The 23,623-nt window shown below is 43.1% G+C and overlaps 1 protein-coding gene across 2 annotated transcripts in view; it reads right to left on the bottom strand.

The window, feature by feature from the left end:
• LOC135506250 (jun dimerization protein 2-like) overlaps positions 1-7,342 on the bottom strand; it is a 30,137-nt gene extending 22,795 nt beyond the window's left edge. Inside the window, exons 1-2 of one of the 2 annotated variants that reach the window (XM_064925770.1) lie at positions 7,222-7,342; positions 4,650-4,706 (exon numbers count right to left, since the gene is read on the bottom strand). The gene's annotated coding sequence lies outside the window, so the exon portion shown is untranslated. The remainder of the gene's footprint in view (positions 1-4,649; positions 4,707-7,221) is intronic. The other variant, XM_064925771.1, reaches the window with a different exon arrangement.
• Between the last annotated feature and the right edge of the window lie 16,281 nt (positions 7,343-23,623).

Genomic DNA, 23,623 nt, shown 5'->3' with positions numbered 1-23,623 from the left:
GTTAACTAGGTCTAGTTGTTGTGTGGGTAGCTGTTAGTTAGGTCTAGTTGTTGTGTGGGTAGCTGTTAGCTAGGTCTAGTTGTTGTGTGGGTAGCTGTTAGCTAGGTCTAGTTGTTTTGTGGGTAGCTGTTAGCTAGGTCTAGTTGTTGTGTGGGTAGCTGTTAGCTAGGTCTAGTTGTTGTGTGGGTAGCTGTTAGCTAGGTCTAGTTGTTGTGTGGCTAGCTGTTAGCTAGGTCTAGTTGTTGTGTGGGTAGCTGTTAGCTAGGTCTAGTGGTTGTGTGGGTAGCTGTTAGCTAGGTCTAGTTGTTGTGTGGATAGCTGTTAGCTAGGTCTAGTTGTTGTGTGGCTAGCTGTTAGCTAGGTCTAGTTGTTGTGTGGGTAGCTGTTAGCTAGGTCTAGTTGTTGTGTGGGTAGCTGTTAGCTAGGTCTAGTTGTTGTGTGGGTAGCTGTTAGCTAGGTCTAGTTGTTGTGTGGCTAGCTGTTAGCTAGGTCTAGTTGTTGTGTGGGTAGCTGTTAGCTAGGTCTAGTTGTTGTGTGGATAGCTGTTAGCTAGGTCTAGTTGTTGTGTGGGTAGCTGTTAGCTAGGTCTAGTTGTTGTGTGGGTAGCTGTTAGCTAGGTCTAGTTGTTGTGTGGCTAGCTGTTAGCTAGGTCTAGTTGTTGTGTGGGTAGCTGTTAGCTAGGTCTAGTTGTTGTGTGGATAGCTGTTAGCTAGGTCTAGTGGTTGTGTGGGTAGCTGTTAACTAGGTCTAGTTGTTGTGTGGGTAGCTGTTAACTAGGTCTAGTTGTTGTGTGGGTAGCTGTTAACTAGGTCTAGTGGTTGTGTGGGTAGCTGTTAACTAGTTCTAGTTGTTGTGTGGCTAGCTGTTAGCTAGGTCTAGTTGTTGTGTGGCTAGCTGTTAGCTAGGTCTAGTTGTTGTGTGGGTAGCTGTTAGCTTGGTCTAGTAGATGTGTGGGTAGCTGTTAGCTAGGTCTAGTTGTTGTGTGGGTAGCTGTTAACTAGGTCTAGTTGTTGTGTGGGTAGCTGTTAGCTAGGTCTAGTTGTTGTGTGGATAGCTGTTAGCTAGGTCTAGTTGTTGTGTGGGTAGCTGTTAGCTAGGTCTAGTGGTTGTGTGGGTAGCTGTTAACTAGGTCTAGTTGTTGTGTGGTTAGATGTTAGCTAGGTCTAGTTGTTGTGTGGCTAGCTGTTAGCTAGGTCTAGTGGTTGTGTGGGTAGCTGTTAACTAGGTCTAGTTGTTGTGTGGCTAGCTGTTAGCTAGGTCTAGTTGTTGTGTGGGTAGCTGTTAGCTAGGTCTAGTTGTTGTGTGGGTAGCTGTTAGCTAGGTCTAGTTGTTGTGTGGGTAGCTGTTAGCTAGGTCTAGTAGATGTGTGGCTAGCTGTTAACTAGGTCTAGTTGTTGTGTGGGTAGCTGTTAGCTAGGTCTAGTTGTTGTGTGGGTAGCTGTTAGCTAGGTCTAGTTGTTGTGTGGCTAGCTGTTAGCTAGGTCTAGTGGTTGTGTGGATAGCTGCAATGCATTAATGTAGGGGATGGAGCAGGGAGGACGCAGGCAGGCAGCCTGGCAACCATCTCTCCCAAGAGAAAGGCACTGGAAGGCATTTCTACTTCAAATAAACCCAGAGAGAGAGAGACAGAGAGAGACAGCGAGAGAGAGAGAGAGAGAGACAGTGAGAGTATGAGACCGAGATGAAGAGAGACAGAGAAAGAAAGAGAGAGAGACAGAGCGAGAGAGAGAGAGAGAGAGAGAGAGAGAGAGAGAGAGAGAGAGAGAGAGATGTTCAGTCCGGGTCCCGTCGGCCCTAGTAGCCTGTCGGCTTGCCAACCCTCCCCATTAATCCACAGCAGTGTTCAATATACGCAGAAACCATCCCACGGATGGGCCCGGGCAGGCAGGCAGGCAGGCAGCCAGTGGGGCATTTAAACCCCTCAACACACACTCATAGACATGCACATAGACAAACACTCATAGAAACACTCTAATTCATATATACTGTACACATACTAAGGCAAGGCATACACACTTTCAATTGAGTTGTTAAAATGGAGCAGGGGATAAGTTGGTATTACTGATGGAAGAGTCTGGGGCTGATAGGCTGGGGTATTACTGATGGAAGAGTCTGGGGCAGTTAGGCTGGGGTATTGATGGTGGTAGAGTCTGGGGCTGATAGGCTGGGGTATTGATGGTGGTAGAGTCTGGGGGCAGTTAGGCTGGGGTATTGATGGTGGTAGAGTCTGGGGCTGATAGGCTGGGGTATTGATGGTGGTAGAGTCTGGGGCTGATAGGCTGGGGTATTGATGATGGAAGAGTCTGGGGGCAGTTAGGTCGGGGTATTAATGATGGAAGAGTCTGGGGGCAGTTAGGTCGGGGTATTGATTGTGGTAGAGTCTGGGGCTGATAGGCTGGGGTATTGATGATGGTAGAGTCTGGGGGCAGTTAGGTCGGGGTATTAATGATGGAAGAGTCTGGGGCTGATAGGCTGGGGTATTGATGGTGGTAGAGTCTGGGGGCAGTTAGGCCGGGGTATTGATGGTGGAAGAGTCTGGGGGCAGTTAGGTCGGGGTATTGATGGTGGAAGAGTCTGGGGCTGATAGGCTGGGGTATTAATGGTGGTAGAGTCTGGGGGCTGTTAGGTCGGGGTATTAATGGTGGTAGAGTCTGCGGGCTGATAGGCTGGGGTATTGATGATGGAAGAGTCTGGGGGCTGTTAGGTCGGGGTATTAATGGTGGTAGAGTCTGGGGGCAGTTAGGCCGGGGTATTGATGATGGAAGAGTCTGGGGGCTGTTAGGTCGGGGTATTAATGGTGGAAGAGTCTGGGGGCAGTTAGGTCGGGGTATTAATGATGGAAGAGTCTGGGGGCAGTTAGGTCGGGGTATTAATGGTGGAAGAGTCTGGGGGCAGTTAGGTCGGGGTATTGATGGTGGAAGAGTCTGGGGGCAGTTAGGTCGGGGTATTGATGATGGTAGAGTCTGGGGGCTGTTAGGTCGGGGTATTGATGATGGAAGAGTCTGGGGGCAGTTAGGCTGGGGTATTGATGGTGGAAGAGTCTGGGGGCAGTTAGGTCGGGGTATTGATGATGGTAGAGTCTGGGGCTGATAGGCTGGGGTATTAATGGTGGAAGAGTCTGGGGGCAGTTAGGTCGGGGTATTGATGATGGTAGAGTCTGGGGGCTGTTAGGTCGGGGTATTGATGGTGGTAGAGTCTGGGGCAGTTAGGTCGGGGTATTAATGGTGGTAGAGTCTGGGGGCAGTTAGGCCGGGGTATTGATGGTGGTAGAGTCTGGGGGCAGTTAGGTCGGGGTATTGATGGTGGAAGAGTCTGGGGGCAGTTAGGTCGGGGTATTACTGATGGAAGAGTCTGGGGGCTGTTAGGCCGGGGTATTGATGGTGGTAGAGTCTGGGGGCAGTTAGGCTGGGGTATTGATGGTGGTAGAGTCTGCGGGCTGATAGGCTGGGGTATTAATGTAAACCTACCCATACTAAGGGTATAGGGTGCTATATTAAAGGTATAGGGTGTTATATTAAGGTATAGGGTGCTATATAGGGAATAGGGTGCCATATAGGGAATAGGGTGAGAGAGATAGGGAGTAGGGTGCCATTTAAAAAAATAATAATTTTACCTTCATTTTACTACGCAAGTCAGTTAAGAACAAATTCTTATTTTCAATGACGGCCTAGGAACAGTGGGTTAACTGCCTGTTCAGGGGCAGAACGACAGATTTGTACCTTGTCAGCTCGAGGATTCAAACTTGCAACCTTTCGGTTACTAGTCCAACGCTCTAACCACTAGGCTACCCTGCCGCCTCTACACTCTAACCACTAGGCTACCCTGCCGCCTAACCACTAGGCTACCTGCCGCCTCTACACTCTAACCACTAGGCTACCCTGCCGCCTCTACACTCTAACCACTAGGCTAACCCTGCCGCCTCTACACTCTAACCACTAGGCTACCCTGCCTCTACACTCTAACCACTAGGCTACCCTGCCTCCTCTACACTCTAACCACTAGGCTACCCTGCCGCCTCTAACCACTCTAACCACTAGGCTACCCTGCCGCCTCACTCTAACCACTCTAACACTCAACCACTAGGCTACCCTGCCGCCTCTACACTCTAACCACTAGGCTACCCTGCCTCCTCTACACTCTAACCACTAGGCTACCCTCTACACTCTAACCACTAGGCTACCCTGCCATCTCTACACTCTAACCACTAGGCTACCCTGCCATCTCTACACTCTAACCACTAGGCTACACTGCCGCCTCTACACTCTAACCACTAGGCTACCCTGCCTCCTCTACACTCTAACCACTAGGCTACCCTGCCGCCCCTACACTCTAACCACTAGGCTACCCTGCCGCCTCTACACTCTAACCACTAGGCTACCCTGCCGCCTCTACACTCTAACCACTAGGCTACCCTGCCGCCCCTTTCAGACGCATTCAGTGACTGAGGCTGTTTCCAGGACAACGTTAACTTCGTGACACTGTTTCTTTCACTGATGGAACACCAACAACCACGTAAAACATTGTGAAACCAGGCAATGTAAACTCTAATAACAGACTCTTATAACACACTGTAATTACACACAGGTTATCTCACAAGGAGCAGTCTGATCATTTCCTTAAAGATGATGATCATGGAATAGGCTACTTACTCACAAGTTGGACTGCAATCCCCTTCTGGTGGTGGTGGTGGTGGTATGTTTTAGACACTGTTAAGAAGATATGAATAATAGTTATTTTAACTCATATAACCTGTTTCAAAACAGAAGAAACATGCTTCAGACATACAGTGCCAGTCAAAAGTTTGGACACACCTACCTCATTCAAGGGTTTTTCTTTATTTTTTAAAACTATTTTCTACTTTGTAGAATAATAGTGAAGTCATCAAAACTATGAAATAACACATACGGAATCATGTAGTAACCAAAAAAAAGTGTTAAAAAAATCAAATTATATTTTAGATTCTTCAAAGTAGCCACCCTTTGCCTTGATGACAGCTTTGCACACTCTTGGTATTCTCTCAACCAGCTTCGTGAGGAATACTTTTCCAACAGTCTTGAAGGAGTTCCCACATATGCTGAGCACTTGCTGGCTGCTTTTCCTTCACTCTGCGGTTCAACTCATCCCAAACCATCTCAATTGGGTTGAGGTCAGGTGATTGTGGAGGCCAGGTCATCTGATGCAACACTCTCCTTGGTCAAATAACCCTTACACAGCCTGAAGGTGTGTTTTGGATCATTGTCCTGTTGAAGAACAAATGATAGCGGGACTAAGCACAAACGTATTGCTGCAGAATGCTGTGGCAGCCATGCTGGTTAAGTGTGCCTTGAATTCTAAATAAATCACAGACAGTGTCACCAGCAATACACCCCCACACCATCACACCTCCTCCTCCTCCAAGCTTCCCAGTGGGAACCACACATGCAGAGATCATTCGTTCACCTACTCTGCGTCTCTCAAAGACACTGCGGTTCAAATTTGGACAAATCAGACCAAAGGACAGATTTCCACCGGTTTAATGTCCATTGCTCATGTTTCTTGGTCCAAGCAAGTATATTAATCTTATTAGTGTCCTTGAGTAGTGGTTTCTTTGCAGCAATTCGATCATAACGGCCTGATTCACGCAGTCTCTTCTGAACAGTTAATGTTGAGATGTGTCTGCTACTTGAACTCTGTGAAGCATTTATTTGGGCTATAATTGCTAAGGCTGGTAACTCTAATGAAGTTATCCTCTGATGCAGAGGTAACTCTGGGTCTTCCTTTCCTGTGGCTGTCCTCATGAGAGACAGTTTCATAGCGCTTGATGGTTTTTGCGACTGCACTTGGAGAAACTTTCAAAGTTATTGAAATGTTCTAGATTGACTGACCTTCATGTCTTAAAGTAATGATGGACTGTTGTTTCTCTTTGCCCATTTCAGCTGTTCTTGCCATAATATGGACTTAGTCTTTTACCAAATAGGGATATCTTCTGTAAACCACCCCTAACTTGTCACAAAACAACTGATTGGCTTAAACGCATTAAGAAGGAAAGCAATTCCACAAATGAACTTTTAACAAGGCACAACTGTTAATTGAAATGCGTTCCAGGTGACTACCTGGTTGAGAGAATGCCTAGTTTGTGCAAAACTGTCATCAAGGCAAAGAGTGGCTACTTTGATGAATCTCAAATGTAAAATATATTTTGACTTGTTTTACACTGTTTTGGTTCCATATGTGTTATTTCATAGTTGTGATGTCTTCACCATTATTCTACAATGTGGAAAATAGTCAAGAAATTAAGAAAAAACCCTTGAATGAGTAGGTGTGTCTGAACTTTTGACTGTTACTGTATATATATTATTAACTTTCTAAATTATAAAGATGATGGAGATGAGGAAGAAGAGTGATGATGAGGATGATAATAATTGAATCATAAACATATAATCGAGCTGTTGGATGATAATAATTTAATCATAAACATATAATCGAGCTATTAGCCACGAGCATGGCAGTGAGTTTACATTTAACTTCTAAATGCATAAACGGAAATGTCAGCCTGTCTGTGTGAACTTGAATGGGCTGCTAGTCTGCGACTGTGGCCTAAAAAGCAATGTGAAACAATACTATACATTTTACATACTTTTTTTTCCAACACAAATAAAATCGCCAAGAAAACTAAAACAAAACGTTCTCCCCTCATACGAAATAATGTTTTTCCCAATTCTGCTTTCTGTTCTAAAAACCGCTGATAGCAGCACAAATGTCTCGTGTATAGCAAACTTAATGTTACATAACGTTGGTACCTCGCAGCGGGGACTGCTTGTGGTTGATATTAACTTTCACCGCCTCCTTACATCGTAACAATCTATTCTATAGTAGTGTTCAAGGCACGCTGCAAGCGACATTCATTCGCTACTTTGTACCGTTTGATCAAGAAGTTGTAACAATAAAAACAACAAAGAGTTGTTGTGCAAAATCCATGAGAAAAAGTTACAATATAAGTGATTTTATAATGCGTGTAGTCTAGTGCATTACACTATCGCAAGCCGAAACTCGTCAAATAACCTTGTTGTAAAATAATACAATTGTAAAAAATAAAAATAAAAACGATCATGAAACACAAAAACATAAGTTAAAACCTATTAGAAAAAGTTTAACATGTGTAAATAATGTCTAAACAGTTAATCGAGTTCGTCTAAGTTTAGTAACTTAGACCAGAAATGGTAAGTTAATAGGTTAATTTACCTGTATTAGGTCCAAAATCTGCGGTGATATAACGTGTCCGTAACTTGTGAATCGGATATAGGTTTTGATATTAAAAGTCGTTGCGTCAGCCCGTTTAAATAGTGATCGGTAACTGGGAGGGTTCGGGAATGCGGAACTTGCTTGTCCCAGACGCATGGATAGAAATACAGGCAGGCCTGAATAAAACGCTCCACCCCTAGCAACCAAAACACACACAACATTCTGGTGTGAGGAAACTTTCAGATGCCTGTTTTGGGAACTGGAGAGACCCAGTGCATCCAAGCCAAGTTGTGGCTATAAACATACATGTCTTATTTGTTTATAAATAGAAATGTGACAAGCACAAACAAAATAAAGTTATTGTGTGTGTGTGTGTGTGTGTGTGTGTGTGTGTGTGTGTGTGTGTGTGTGTGTGTGTGTGTGTGTGTGTGTGTGTGGCGCTAGAGAGAAGGAGAGCGCGAGAGCGATTTAATATATTTAGAGTTGTAATCGGATGCTCCGTCATTCATCTTAAAGTCAGTTCAGTATGTTGCGCAGGCTGCTCTTATTTGGTGTACTGGAATTCTGAACATTTCTCTCAGCGTTAGCTCCCTATAGTCAGAGTCTTTTTCACTTTTCTCTGTCTACCTGTACAGTGACTGAGACATGAGCATGGTCTGACAGTTAGCGAACTAACCACGTATGCCAGCTCTCTCAGATGAATTATGATACTGTAAGCGTCTCCAAAATACAACGTAAATGTAATCAACAGATGAACTACAAATATAAAATACGTCATGTTTTTTCGGCATCAGTTACTGAAGTATTTATCCCTTATAATCTCTATCCAGAACAGTGTACTTGTATGTAAGACATGACTTAAAAACTTGCAAAAATTGTATCTGCCTGGGTCTTGATTTAGACATTCTAGATAATATATAGTAGTCGGGTGGGGACTTGAATTGATAGACAGCCAGTCCTACAAGATCATGATGATGCCCTCTCCACCGTCCGTGGTCCACCTGGAAGGAACAAGCAGCTGTGCTTCTATCTGAACCGCAACGTTACCACAAATATCCCCTCCTCTGTTTCTTTTTAGCGATTCTAATTTGGTTTCACCGTCCAGTTCCTGAGAAGGGGGGGGGTTCTGAGGAAGGTCGGGTCTATGCGTCACGGTCTCTCTCCAAACACAGATGACAAGTCGAGGTGGATTGGAGGCATTTCACAATGGGGTCCTGAGTGGGTTTTTTGAGAGAGAGAGTAAAGGCTATAGTCTATAGCACACTATTCCCTATATAATGGCACCCTATGCCCTACATAATGGCACCCTATTCTCTACATAATGGCACCCTATTCTCTACATAATGGCACCCTATTCCCTATATAATGGCACCCTATTCCCTACATAATGGCACCCTATTCCCTACATAATGGCACCCTATTCCCTACATAATGGCACCCTATTCCCTACATAATGGCACCCTATTCCCTACATAATGGCACCCTATTCCCTATATAATGGCACCCTATTCCCTACATTCCCCCCTATTCCCTGTAATGGCACCCTATTCCCTACATAATGGCATAATGATAATGCACCCTATTCCCTATATAATGGCACCCTATTCCCTAATAATGGCACCCTATTCCCTATATAAATGTATTCCCTATATAATGGCACCCTAACATAATGTACACCCTATTCCCTAAATGGCACCCTATTCTCTACATAATGGCACCCTATTCCCTATATAATGGCTACATAATGGCACCCTATTCCCTACATAATGGCACCCTATTCCCTACATAATGGCACCCTATTCCCTACATAATGGCACCCTATTCACCTATTCCCTATAATGGCACCCTATTCCCTACATAATGGCACCCTATTCCCTAATGGCATAATGGCACCCTATTCCCTACATAATGGCACCCTATTCCCTATTGGCACCCTATTCCCTATAAGTCACCCTATTCCCTACATAATGAGCACCCTATTCCCTAAATGGCACTATTCCCTAAATGGCACCCTAAAATGTAAATATTCCCTATATAATGGCATAATGGCACCCTATTCCCTACATAATGGCACCCTATTCCCTACATAATGGCACCCTATTCCCTACATAATGGCACCCTATTCCCTACATAATGGCACCCTATTCCCTACATAATGGCACCCTATTCCCTACATAATGGCACCCTATTCCCTACTACATAATAATGGCACCCTATTCCCTACATAATGGCACTCTATTCCCTATATAATGGCACCCTATTCTCTACATAATGGCACCCTATTCTCTACATAATGGCACCATATTCCCTACATAATGGCACTCTATTCCCTTTATAATGGCACCCTATTCTCTATATAATGGCACCCTATTCTCTACATAATGGCACCCTATTCCCTATATAATGGCACCCTATTCTCTACATAATGGCACCCTATTCTCTACATAATGGCACCCTATTCCCTATATAATGGCACCCTATTCCCTACATAATGGCACCCTATTCCCTACATAATGGCACCCTATTCCCTATATAATGGCACCCTATTCTCTACATAATGGCACCCTATTCTCTATATAATGGCACCCTATTCCCTACATAATGGCACCCTATTCTCTACATAATGGCACCCTATTCTCTACATAATGGCACCCTATTCCCTACATAATGGCACCCTATTCTCTATATAATGGCACCCTATTCTCTACATAATGGCACCCTATTCTCTACATACACCCTATTCCCTACCTAATGGTACTTTATTTAATAATGGCACCCTATTCCCTAGGCACCCTTAAGAACACCCTATTCTTAATGGCTATTCAATAATGGCACCCTATTCTCTACATAATGGCACCCTATTCCCTACATAATGGCACCCTATTCTCTACATAATGGCACCCTATTCTCAGACAGACAGACAGACAGACAGACAGAGCGTCAACCCTCTGGCTGCATCCATAATGGCACCCTATTCTCTACATAATGGCACATTCCCTTTATTGTATTCCTTGTCAGCTATTCACATAATGGATTTGAATTCCCTATATAATGGCACCCTTTCCCTTTATTACTAATGTTGCTACTAATGGCACTATTCCCTACATAATGGCTACCCTGCCGGCACCCTATTCCCTGCATAATGGCATTTCTCTACATAATGGCACCCTATTCTAATGGCACCCTATTCCATAATGGCACCCTATTCCCTATATAATGGCACCCTATTCTCTACATAATGGCACCCTATTCTCTACATAATGGCACCCTATTCTCTACATAATGGCACCCTATTCCCTACATAATGGCACCCTATTCTCTACATAATGGCACCCTATTCTCTACATAATGGCACCCTATTCCCTATATAATGGCACCCTATTCTCTACATAATGGCACCCTATTCTCTACATAATGGCACCCTATTCTCTACAGACATTCCCTTTATAATGGCACCCTATTCCCTTATAATGACAGACATTTCCTATATAATGACAGACAGACAGACAGAGCGTCAACCCTCTGGCTGCATCCATAATGGCACTCTATTCCCTACATAATGGCACTCTGTTCCCTTTATAATGGCACCCTATTCCCTATATAATGGCACTCTATTCCCTTTATAATGGCACTCTATTCCCTTTATAATGGCACCCTATTCCCTATATAATGGCACTCTATTCCCTTTATAATGGCACTCTATTCCCTTTATCATGGCACCCTATTCCCTATATAATGGCACTCTATTCCCTTTATAATGGCACCCTATTCCAGACAGACATAATGGCACCCTATATATAATGGCACCCTATTCTCTATATAATGGCACCCTATTCCCTATATAATGGCACCTATTCCCTATATAATGGCACCCTATTCCCTATATAATGGCACCCTATTCTCTACATAATGGCACCCTATTCTCTACATAATGGCACCCTTTTCTCTACATAATGGCACCCTATTCTCTACATAATGGCACCCTATTCCCTACATAATGGCACCATATTCTCTACATAATGGCACCCTATTCCCCCAAAATTCTACATAATGGCAAATCAAAGTAATATGAACACGTGTCGAGAGATTCTCTCATCTCTTGTAAAACCAGAAACATTACTGGAACCATTTTCACATAATGGCACCCTATTCCCTATATAACGCTCTTGTCAACAGTTGTGAATTATATAGTGATTAGGGTCCCATTATATATGGAAGAGTGTCTTTGTGAACACACACACTTACCCCACCAGACATGCCACCAGGGGTCTTTTCACAGTCCCCAAATCCAGAACAAATTCAAGGAATCGTACAGTATTATATAGAGCCCTTATTGCATGGAACTTCCTTCCATCTCATATTGTTCAAATAAACAGCAAACCTGGTTTAAAAAAAACAGATAAATCAACACCTCACAGCACAACGCCTCTCCCCTATTGGACCTAGACAGTCTCTTCCTGGGGTTTATTAGAATCCTCATTAAGTATAACAGCAGATTCTCTTCCTGGGGTTTATTAGAATCCTCATTAAGTATAACAGCAGATTCTCTTCCTGGGGTTTATTAGAATCCTCATTAACTATAACAGCAGATTCTCTTCCTGGGGTTTATTAGAATCCTCATTAACTATAACAGCAGATTCTCTTCCTGGGGTTTATTAGAATCCTCATTAAGTATAACAGCAGATTCTCTTCCTGGGGTTTATTAGAATCCTCATTAAGTATAACAGCAGATTCTCTTCCTGGGGTTTATTAGAATTCTCTCATTAAATCTATATAACAGCAGATTCTCTTCCTGGGGTTTATTAGAATCCTCATTAACTATAACAGCAGATTCTCTTCCTGGGGTTTATTAGAATCCTCATTAAGTATAACAGCAGATTTTCTTCCTGGGGTTTATCAATACATACACACAAACTATCTAGGTCAAATAGGGGAGAGGCGTTGTGCTGCGAGGTGTTGATTTATCTGCTTTTTTAAACATTTAGTGCCCTATATAGGGAACAGTGTATTCTGTGTGGGTGGGAGTGTAACATCAATATAAGAAATTGAAAGTGAAATGGCAGTTTACTTCAGGAAATGTACCCTTATTAATGAACTGGCTTTTAATTTACATTTATAAAATATTCTTTATTACTAGTCTTTATTATACAGTATTTACTAAAACATGTAATAGTTCCAAGTTCATGTCCAAGGCATGTGACCCCTGCCAAGCAGACTCAAATAAAAAAATGAGTCAGCATAGGATATGGTACTCCTGCAAGCTGCATTAATGCAAACAGCCACGGAAAAGATTCAATATGGTCGACTATATGTATCTGTAAATAATCCCGAGGGGAATGTCCTATAACACAAAACTCCAGTCCAGACACTTCTCTTCTCTGACTCACTCGTCTGTCTATCGATATCATCAGACATCAGACATCATCAGACAGATGGACATCATCTCTTCCACAATAATCCTTCCTTCCCTTTTCTCCCTTGAAAAGAATCCCAGACAGTCTTGTCAATCACGTCAACACATCTGTCTGTCTTCACAGTTATTTCAGTCTCTGGCTGGCACTATTAACAGCAGTTCCATATCTGACCATTTTTAGAAGTTACACGGTGACAAATGTTTTAAATATAATATAATATTAAGGAACTGAGACACTAAGTATTTGGATAACAGTCGTCCAAAAGTATATAAGAAGTTGAAAACCTATCAAGGATTCAAGGGCACGTTCTCCTTTAATTTCGCACATTAAACGGATAGAAATATAGATGTGATCAGAATAAATTGAAAAAAAATATCTGAATTTGGCCACCCGTCCCCCCCTCAAACATGTTAAGTGCGTAACGTCCCTGATCAGAATCTATTCAACAGGTTAGATCGTTACCATGGCTGCGGTACTGGGAGAAACAGATGGGGTTACGTGTAACGCTCGTCTGAAGAAAGAGTGGACCAAAGCGCAGCATGGTACGTGTTCATGATATTTATTAAAAAATCTGAACACCAGAACAAAAAATAACAAAGCAAGAAACCACCAGTTCTGTAAGGTAACTAAAACTATACAGAAAACAACTGCCCACGTGGGGTGAAAAGGATACCTAAGTATGATTCTCAATCAGAGACAACGATAGACAGCTGCCTCTGATTGAGAACCACACCCGTGCCAAACACAAAGAAATAGAAAACATAGAAATAAAGAAACTAGAATGCCCACCCCAGTCACACCCTGGCCTAACCAAAATAGAGAATAAAAGCCTCTCTATGGCCAGGGCGTGACATTACGACAACAAAGATATTCTAGTCTATTGCTCTGCCTATTGCTCTGTGCTTACGATCATCTGATTCCATATACACACTAATTCCACCAACAACACAAGGTTGCCCCCCCCCCCCTCCATGTTCTCAGATCTGTGGCGTCACCGGCGTCAGGTGACGATGCCTTCCAAAGTTATCCCTGTAAATATAGCACATCCTTATGAATATCACAGAGAGGGGATAGGAGACTGATCATGAGGGATAGGAGGGGCAGATCGTACCCTTAGGAAAAAAGAACACACTATTCCAGTAAGATAGGACTGTATGTAAGACGAGTCTGAAACTACTGTGAGACCTGTATGGAATTCCAGGTGCATTATGTAACACACATTATGTAACATTTCCACCTGGAAATAGCCCGTGAAATGTCTTTGATATATTTGTAGTACATAGAAAACTGTTTCAAAGATGCTTTATGAAGCATAGGTATCAATGTATACAAATGTAGGCCTACGTTTTGTTTTGTGGACTCCTTTTAACATAAAAGACACCATGCAAAAAATACCCATCAGGTTATTGTATGAGAGAACATATTGAAACAAAAGAGATACATCACTATACAGAATCCTGTATTGTATGGAAGGAAACATAATATACAATACTGTATTGTATGGAAGGATAATACGAGATGTTGTATTGTATGGAAGGATAATACAGAATACTGTATCATACGGAAGGATAATATAGAATACTGTATTGTATGGAAGGATAATACAGAATACTGTATTGTATGGAAGGATAATATAGAATACTGTATTGTATGGAAGGATAATATAGAATACTGTATTGTATGGAAGGATAATACAGAATACTGTATTGTATGGAAGGATAATATAGAATACTGTATTGTATGGAAGGATAATACAGAATACTGTATTGTATGGAAGGATAATATAGAATACTGTATTGTATGGAAGGATAATATAGAATACTGTATTGTATGGAAGGATAATACAGAATACTGTATTGTATGGAAGGATAATACAGAATACTGCATCGTATGGAAGGATAATACAGAATACTGTATTGTATGGAAGGATAATATAGAATACTGCATCGTATGGAAGGATAATATAGAATACTGCATCGTATGGAAGGATAATATAGAATACTGCATCGTATGGAAGGATAATATAGAATACTGTATTGTATGGAAGGATAATATAGAATACTGTATTGTATGGAAGGATAATATAGAATACTGTATTGTATGGAAGGATAATATAGAATACTGTATTGTATGGAAGGATAATATAGCATCCTATCATGTTTCATCATATTTGTGCTGTGTACAGTAAGTGACTACACCTCAGCAATTTATAACATTTTTTTTTTTTTTTGCCTGAAAGGTGAAATTGTTAACATTTGTTGAAGTTTGCAGCATTATTACTTTTTGGAGATTACATAGATAACATTTTCAATTACAGTTAGTTACATTTAAGAGGTACACTATATAAATATAAAGCATGTGGACACCCCTTCAAATGAGTGGATTTGGCTATTTCAGCCACACCCTCTGCTGACGGGTGTATAAAATCGAGCACACAGCTATGCAATCTCCATAGACAAACATTGGCAGTAGAATGACTTCACTGAAGACCTCAGTGACTTCCAACTTTCCAAAAAGTCAGTTTGTTAAATTTCTGCCCTGGTCAACTGTAAGTACTGTTATTGTGAAGTGGAAACATCTAGGAACAACTACACTTAAAATAAGGGCTGTGTTTTGTGTAGGCTCACCCTGGCATGACATATTGATAACTGTGTAAATCCCTCTAGGACAAGGTGACTTTTATCAATATGTTTGTCTACAGGAAACACAGTCCTTATTTTAAGAGTTTCTATAAAAAAAATCCCCCTGTGGGAAAAATGAATTGTGGAAAAAAAACGATTGGAACCATTTCCTTGTTTGACCACTAGGTTTTATAGGTATTATGACACCTCCACTATGGGGCTGTATTGTGTCAAGGCTTAAAAAGCCTTATTTAACCGTGTCATCTACACTGAATGAAGTGGATTTAACACGTGACATCAACAAGGGATCATAGCTTTCACCTGGATTCTCCTGGTCAGTTATGGAAAGAGCAGGTGTTCTTAATGTTTCGTACAGTCAGTGTAATTTGGCGGTTCGGTTTTCATTTTGGTTCAGGTTTACGTAAGGCCTCCTGATTAGATAGGCCTAAGAACATGCACAGAAGGTGAGTGTCAAGAGAGAATCTCCTCTTTTACAGCTCCCTCTACTGCTCACATATGAGGCTAACTGAATGAGAAAATGCCCACGGTCACACAAGTATCCTTCACTTACACACACACACAATTGAATGGCATATAGCCTACCTCATACACATCATTTTTAGCAGAGGAAATACATCTCCAATCATGACAGGGAGATGTTTGCCACTGGAATGGGCTTCAGCAACATGACTAAAGACGGAAGTATTGTCACTCAATTGAATCATTTCTCAGGTTAGCAAGACTTCGTGCACAGCATGACAGTCTTCTGGCACAAATACCATATTGCTCTATGTACACATGAATACAATATATTAGGCAGAAATATGCATTCCTTTTATTTATGAAAAAAAAAGTCCTGTTATCTTTCTTATGCTGTCTGTAGGCTACATGGCAAGCCAAGTGGCAATTCTGAGACAATTTTAGAACTGAATAGGCTATTATATTCTAGCATCAAGACTAGAATAGGCATGGGTAGGAGCGAGCAGCGGGCTGTTTGCATAGACAAGATGATAAGCCGATAATAAACGTGCACAGCATGACAACTGGCAATATAATATTCATTTGAAAGAGCACACTATTACGATGGAATTCCTGGAGCGAAGGACTGTTTGTTTCTCGACAACAACGGTTCTCTCGGGTTCCACTCGCTCTGCCTCTGCATTGCCTTTTTTTCCCGGGAAAATCTTCCAGCTCGAAACCCAACAGCTCTCAATCGCGTCTCCATGGAAACAAAACATCTGAACTCTCCAAATATGGACATGGAAGTGCAACGCAATCGCGTCCAGTGCAAACACGTCGTGACGTACAAAATACTGCAACTGGCACACTTGCATTGCGTAGATGGGGGATACAGTTTTTTTTGTCAAATTAACGTCGAAAGTTGATTTGTTTTTGCGTTTTAGCTAACCCCAAACCTAACCTAATTCTCCTAATTTGCTATGTTAATTATCCTAACCGGCTGCCAAAAGAAAGTGTTGACTAAAGCAGTATCCCATCTAGCCGAACCCGGCACGCTTTGTGCTGTGTGCATTTCTGCTTTTGCCTTGACGGTGAGAATATTGGCAAGAGATTAACGATAATAAATACTTAACGTAATCTTGTTGTTTAGCCATCATTAAAAAGCCCTCATTAAAAAGTCTGTCCTTGATTACATTAATTTATAATGTTCATGACTAGAACAATTTATGGAAAGAGCATTTGACATAGCTGTAGGCTTTTCAAATGCCTATCATGGTCTATTTTGGTTCAAATATCATTATTCACGACCTAAACAATAGCCTATACATACAAATGTAATGTATTCCATTAAAATAGTCAACAAAAAGATATGTCAATGGTATATTTAAGCAATAATACCTGAGAACCCAGGAATTATAGGTTGACAACTCCCGACAAGGGCTGTTGTGAAGCCCGAGGCGAAGGGAAGGGCTGTTCTGAGGCCCGAGGCGAAGGGAAGGGCTGTTCTGATGCCCGAGGCGAAGGGAAGGGCTGTTCTGAGGCCCGAGGCGAAGGGAAGGGCTGTTCTGAGGCCCGAGGCGAAGGGAAGGGCTGTTCTGAGGCCCGAGGCGAAGGGAAGGGCTGTTCTGAGGCCCGAGGCGAAGGGAAGGGCTGTTCTGAGGCCCGAGGCGAAGGGAAGGGCTGGGATGCATCCCTTGGATGGAGTTGTCACGATTATTCCCTTGTTCGAGGATGTCATCATATTGATTAAAAAAATATGTATTATTTTCACGAGTAAATCATTATTTGTATTCTGAAGTTCCTACCCTAACGGTCTGGTTTCAGTTATTTCATTTTTACACAAGGGGTGGGTCTAATCCTGAATGCTGATTGGTTAAACCCGCATTCTAGCCCTTTCTATTACACAAATTACCACCGGCTAAATCTATGAAGTTAAAATGCCTACTTACTCTGTTCCATCTGACTGTGCAATCCACTGTCTCATCAACCCAGGCAGGGAAGTTATAACCTTGATCTCCACTATAAAAAGCATCTAGACATTATCTCACATTTCTTTTAGACTAACATTTAGTTTTCAACAGCAGAAATTTGTATAAACCTTGCAGTCTGCCTCTCTGACATTTGCAACATTGTTTCAATATTCAAATTCGATCTCCAGGTGTCCCATAGTAATGAACATTTCGGGATTAGGCAGGCAGGCTACTTTGCTGTTATTCTGGCTGCACTTTTTGACATGACTGTAAATTATTCGTAGTTGGCTAGCTAGTAAGCAAGGGACAAGAACGTTGCCAGCCAGATACAGAACAAAAAGACTGAACGACTGGATCGCATCCCATAGATACAGAACAAAAAGACTGAACGACTGGATCGCATCCCATAGATACAGAACACAAAGACTGAACGACTGGGTCGCATCCCATAGATACAGAACACAAAGACTGAACGACTGGATCGCATCCCATAGATACAGAACACAAAGACTGAACGACTGGATCGCATCCCATCAGAACACAAAGACAAATCGCATCCCATAGATACAGAACACAAGACTGAACGACTGGATCGCATCCCATAGATACAGAACAAAAAGACTGAACGACTGATACAGAACAAAAGACTGAACGACTGGATCGTCCCATAGATACAGAACACAAAGACTGAACGACTGGATCGCATCCCATAGATACAGAACACAAAGACTGAACGACTGGATCGCATCCCATAGATACAGAACACAAAGACTGAACGACTGGATCGCATCCCATAGATACAGAACACAAAGACTGAACGACTGGATCGCATCCCATAGATACAGAACAAAACTGAACGACTGATCCCACGAACTGGGTCACATCCCATAGATACAGAACACAAAGACTGAACGACTGGGTCGCATCCCATAGATACAGAACAAAAAGACTGAACGACTGGATCGCATCCCATAGATACAGAACAAAAGACTGAACGACTGGATCGCATCCCATAGATACAGAACACAAAGACTGAACGACTGGATCGCATCCCATAGATACAGAACACAAAGACTGAACGACTGGACTGGGCGCATCCATAGATACAGAACATCCTGGATCATCCCAGATACAGAACAAAAAAGACTGAACGACTGGATCGCATCCCATAGATACAGAACACAAAGACTGAACGACTGGATCGCATCCCATAGATACAGAACAAAAAGACTGACCGACTGGGTCGCATCCCATAGATACAGAACACAAAGACTGAATGACTGGATCGCATCCCATAGATACAGAACACAAAGACTGAACGACTGGATCGCATCCCATAGATACAGAACAACAAGACTGAACGACTGGATCGCATCCCATAGATACAGAACAAAAAGACTGAACGACTGGATCGCATCCCATAGATACAGAACACAAAGACTGAACGACTGGATCGCATCCCATAGATACAGAACACAAAGACTGAACGACTGGATCGCATCCCATAGATACAGAACACAAAGACTGAGATATCCCATAGATACAAAAAAAAGACTGAACGACTGGGATACAGAACACAAAGACTGAACGACTGGATCCCATAGATACAGAACAAAAAGACTGAACGACTGGGTTGCATCCCATAGATACAGAACACAAAGACTGAACGACTGGATCGCATCCCATAGATACAGAACACAAAGACTGAACGACTGGATCGCATCCCATAGATACAGAACAAAAAGACTGAACGACTGGGTCGCATCCCATAGATACAGAACAAAAAGACTGAACGACTGGGTTGCATCCCATAGATACAGAACACAAAGACTGAACGACTGGATCGCATCCCATAGATACAGAACACAAAGACTGAACGACTGGGTCGCATCCCATAGATACAGAACACAAAGACTGAACGACTGGGTCGCATCCCATAGATACAGAACACAAAGACTGAACGACTGGATCGCATCCCATAGATACAGAACACAAAGACTGAACGACTGGATCGCATCCCATAGATACAGAACAAAAAGACTGAACGACTGGATCGCATCCCATAGATACAGAACAAAAAGACTGAACGACTGGATCGCATCCCATAGATACAGAACAAAAAGACTGAACGACTGGATCGCATCCCATAGATACAGAACACAAAGACTGAACGACTGGATCAGAACATCCTGAACATAGATACAGAACACAAAGACTGAACGACTGGATCGACTGGATCGAACATCCCCCATAGATACAGAACACAAAGACTGAACGACTGGGTCGCCATAGATACAGAACACAAAGACTGAACGACTGGATCGCATCCCATAGATACAGAACACAAAGACTGAATGACTGGATCGCATCCCATAGATACAGAACAAAAAGACTGAACGACCAGCGGGTTTGGGACTGAACGACTGGATCATAGATACAGAACACAGATTGAACGACAGGACTATATATTGTGGAAGGATGAATTAGTATGAATAAATGAATCAAAATAACGTTTTTAATTCAAATGTGTCAATCATTATTTGAAAGTGTTGGTAACCTGTTGTCCCATAAAAGAATAAAAGACTGAACGACCAGCGGGTTTGGAGGATCCCATAGATGGAACACAAAGACTTGAACGACCCGGGTTTGGGCCTCCCAACAACAGAAATGAATTTGAGACAACGCATCCCATAGATACAGAACAGCAGGTGCAGGCACTTTAGCTGAAAAATGTAAAGATCTCCTCAATTTAAGGTAAGGTGACAAGGAACGACTGGGTCGCATCCCATAGATACAGAACACAAAGACTGAACGATCTGAACACAAAGACTGAACGACTCGTTCTCCCCTGATCAGAACACAAAGTTAACCCACTGTTCCTAGGCCGTCATTGTAAATAAGAATTTGTTCTTAATAACTGACTTGCGTAGTTAAATTAAGGTCAAGTAAAAAAAAATATATGTAAAAATATGTCACATAATGTCACATAATGTTATGCAGACCACATGTATCATCTACAGTTCATTTGAATTGATGGTTTCTCTAAAGCCTTGTAGGACTCAGTCACCGCAGCCATTTTTCTCCTCCTTTACATCTTCAATAAAGATCCCAGAGGCCTCTACACTGAGGACAAGGTATGTGTCGCATCCCAGAGGGCAGAACACACTGAGGACAAGGTATGTGTATCCAGAGGCCTCTACACTGAAGGACAAGGTTTGTGTGTACCAGAAGACTGAACTCTTTGGGTCGCATCACTGAGGACAAGGTATGTTTGGGTACCGGATATACACTGAGGACAAGGTATGTTTGGGTCGCATATAGATACAGAGGCCTCTACACTGAGGACAAACACAAAGGTATGTGTTTGGGTCCCCAGAGGCCTCTACACTGAGGACCAGCGGGTTTGGGTCGCATCCCATAGATACAAGGTTTGGGTCGCATCCCATAGATACAGAACACAAAGACTGAAACGACCAGCGGGTATTTGTGTCAGGACTATATCTTGTGGAAGTGAATTAGTACCCCGTTGTATAAAAGTGATAGTGCGCTGGAATTTGAGACAACAGGCAGGTACACTGAGGACAAGGTAACCCACTGTTCCTAGGCCGTCATTGTAAATAAGTTTGTTCTTAGAACTGGCCTCTTACACTGAGGACAAGGTATGTATGTAAAAATATGTCTCTAATGTCACTGTTAGGACAAGGTATGTGTACCGTTCATTTGAATTGATGGTTTCTACACTGAGGACAAGGTATGTTTCTCCTCCTTTACATCTTCAATAAAGATCCCAGAGGCCTCTACACTGAGGACAAGGTATGTGTACCAGAGGGCTCTATACTGAGGACAAGGTATGTGTACCAGAGGGCTCTACACTGAGGACAAGGTATGTGTACCAGAGGGCTCTACACTGAGGACAAGGTATGTGTACCAGAGGGCTCTACACTGAGGACAAGGTATGTGTACCAGAGGGCTCTACACTGAGGACAAGGTATGTGTACCGGAGGGCTCTACACTGAGGACAAGGTATGTGTACCAGAGGGCTCTACACTGAGGACAAGGTATGTGTACCAGAGGGCTCTATACTGAGGACAAGGTATGTGTACCAGAGGGCTCTACACTGAGGACAAGGTATGTGTACCAGAGGGCTCTACACTGAGGACAAGGTATGTGTACCAGAGGGCTCTATACTGAGGACAAGGTATGTGTACCAGAGGGCTCTATACTGAGGACAAGGTATGTGTACCAGAGGGCTCTACACTGAGGACAAGGTATGTGTACCAGAGGGCTCTACACTGAGGACAAGGTATGTGTACCAGAGGGCTCTATACTGAGGACAAGGTATGTGTACCAGAGGGCTCTACACTGAGGACAAGGTATGTGTACCAGAGGGCTCTATACTGAGGACAAGGTATGTGTACCAGAGGGCTCTATACTGAGGACAAGGTATGTGTACCAGAGGGCTCTACACTGAGGACAAGGTATGTGTACCAGAGGGCTCTATACTGAGGACAAGGTATGTGTACCAGAGGGCTCTACACTGAGGACAAGGTATGTGTACCGGATACACTGAGGACAAGGTATGTGTACCAGAGGCCTCTACACTGAGGACAAGGTATGTGTACCAGAGGCCTCTACACTGAGGACAAGTTATGTGTACCGGATACACTGAGGACAAGGTATGTGTACCAGAGGCCTCTACACTGAGGACAAGGTATGTGTACCAGAGGGCTCTACACTGAGGACAAGGTATGTGTACCGGAGGGCTCTACACTGAGGACAAGGTATGTGTACCAGAGGGCTCTACACTGAGGACAAGGTATGTGTACCAGAGGGCTCTAAACTGAGGACAACAAGGTATGTGTTCCAGAGGGCTCTACACTGAGGACAAGGTATGTGTACCAGAGGGCTCTACACTGAGGACAAGGTATGTGTACCAGAGGGCTCTACACTGAGGACAAGGTATGTGTACCAGAGGGCTCTACACTGAGGACAAGGTATGTGTACCAGAGGGCTCTACACTGAGGACAAGGTATGTGTACCAAAGGGCTCTACACTGAGGACAAGGTATGTGTACCAGAGGGCTCTATACTGAGGACAAGGTATGTGTACCAGAGGGCTCTACACTGAGGACAAGGTATGTGTACCAGAGGCCTCTACACTGAGGACAAGGTATGTGTACCAGAGGGCTTTATACTGAGGACAAGGTATGTGTACCAGAGGGCTCTATACTGAGGACAAGGTATGTGTACCAGAGGGCTCTACACTGAGGACAAGGTATGTGTACCAGAGGGCTCTACACTGAGGACAAGGTATGTGTACCAGAGGGCTCTATACTGAGGACAAGGTATGTGTACCAGAGGGCTCTACACTGAGGACAAGGTATGTGTACCAGAGGGCTCTATACTGAGGACAAGGTATGTGTACCAGAGGGCTCTATACTGAGGACAAGGTATGTGTACCAGAGGGCTCTACACTGAGGACAAGGTATGTGTACCAGAGGGCTCTACACTGAGGACAAGGTATGTGTACCAGAGGGCTCTACACTGAGGACAAGGTATGTGTACCAGAGGGCTCTACACTGAGGACAAGGTATGTGTACCAGAGGGCTCTATACTGAGGACAAGGTATGTGTACCAGAGGGCTCTACACTGAGGACAAGGTATGTGTACCAGAGGGCTCTATACTGAGGACAAGGTATGTGTACCAGAGGGCTCTATACTGAGGACAAGGTATGTGTACCAGAGGGCTCTACACTGAGGACAAGGTATGTGTACCAGAGGGCTCTATACTGAGGACAAGGTATGTGTACCAGAGGGCTCTATACTGAGGACAAGGTATGTGTACCAGAGGGCTCTACACTGAGGACAAGGTATGTGTACCAGAGGGCTCTACACTGAGGACAAGGTATGTGTACCAGAGGGCTCTACACTGAGGACAA

Source organism: Oncorhynchus masou, chromosome 19 (assembly GCF_036934945.1).
Source record: "Oncorhynchus masou masou isolate Uvic2021 chromosome 19, UVic_Omas_1.1, whole genome shotgun sequence".
NCBI classification, from domain to species: Eukaryota; Metazoa; Chordata; class Actinopteri; order Salmoniformes; family Salmonidae; genus Oncorhynchus; species Oncorhynchus masou.
This window is presented reverse-complemented; position numbering and strand designations above follow the sequence as displayed.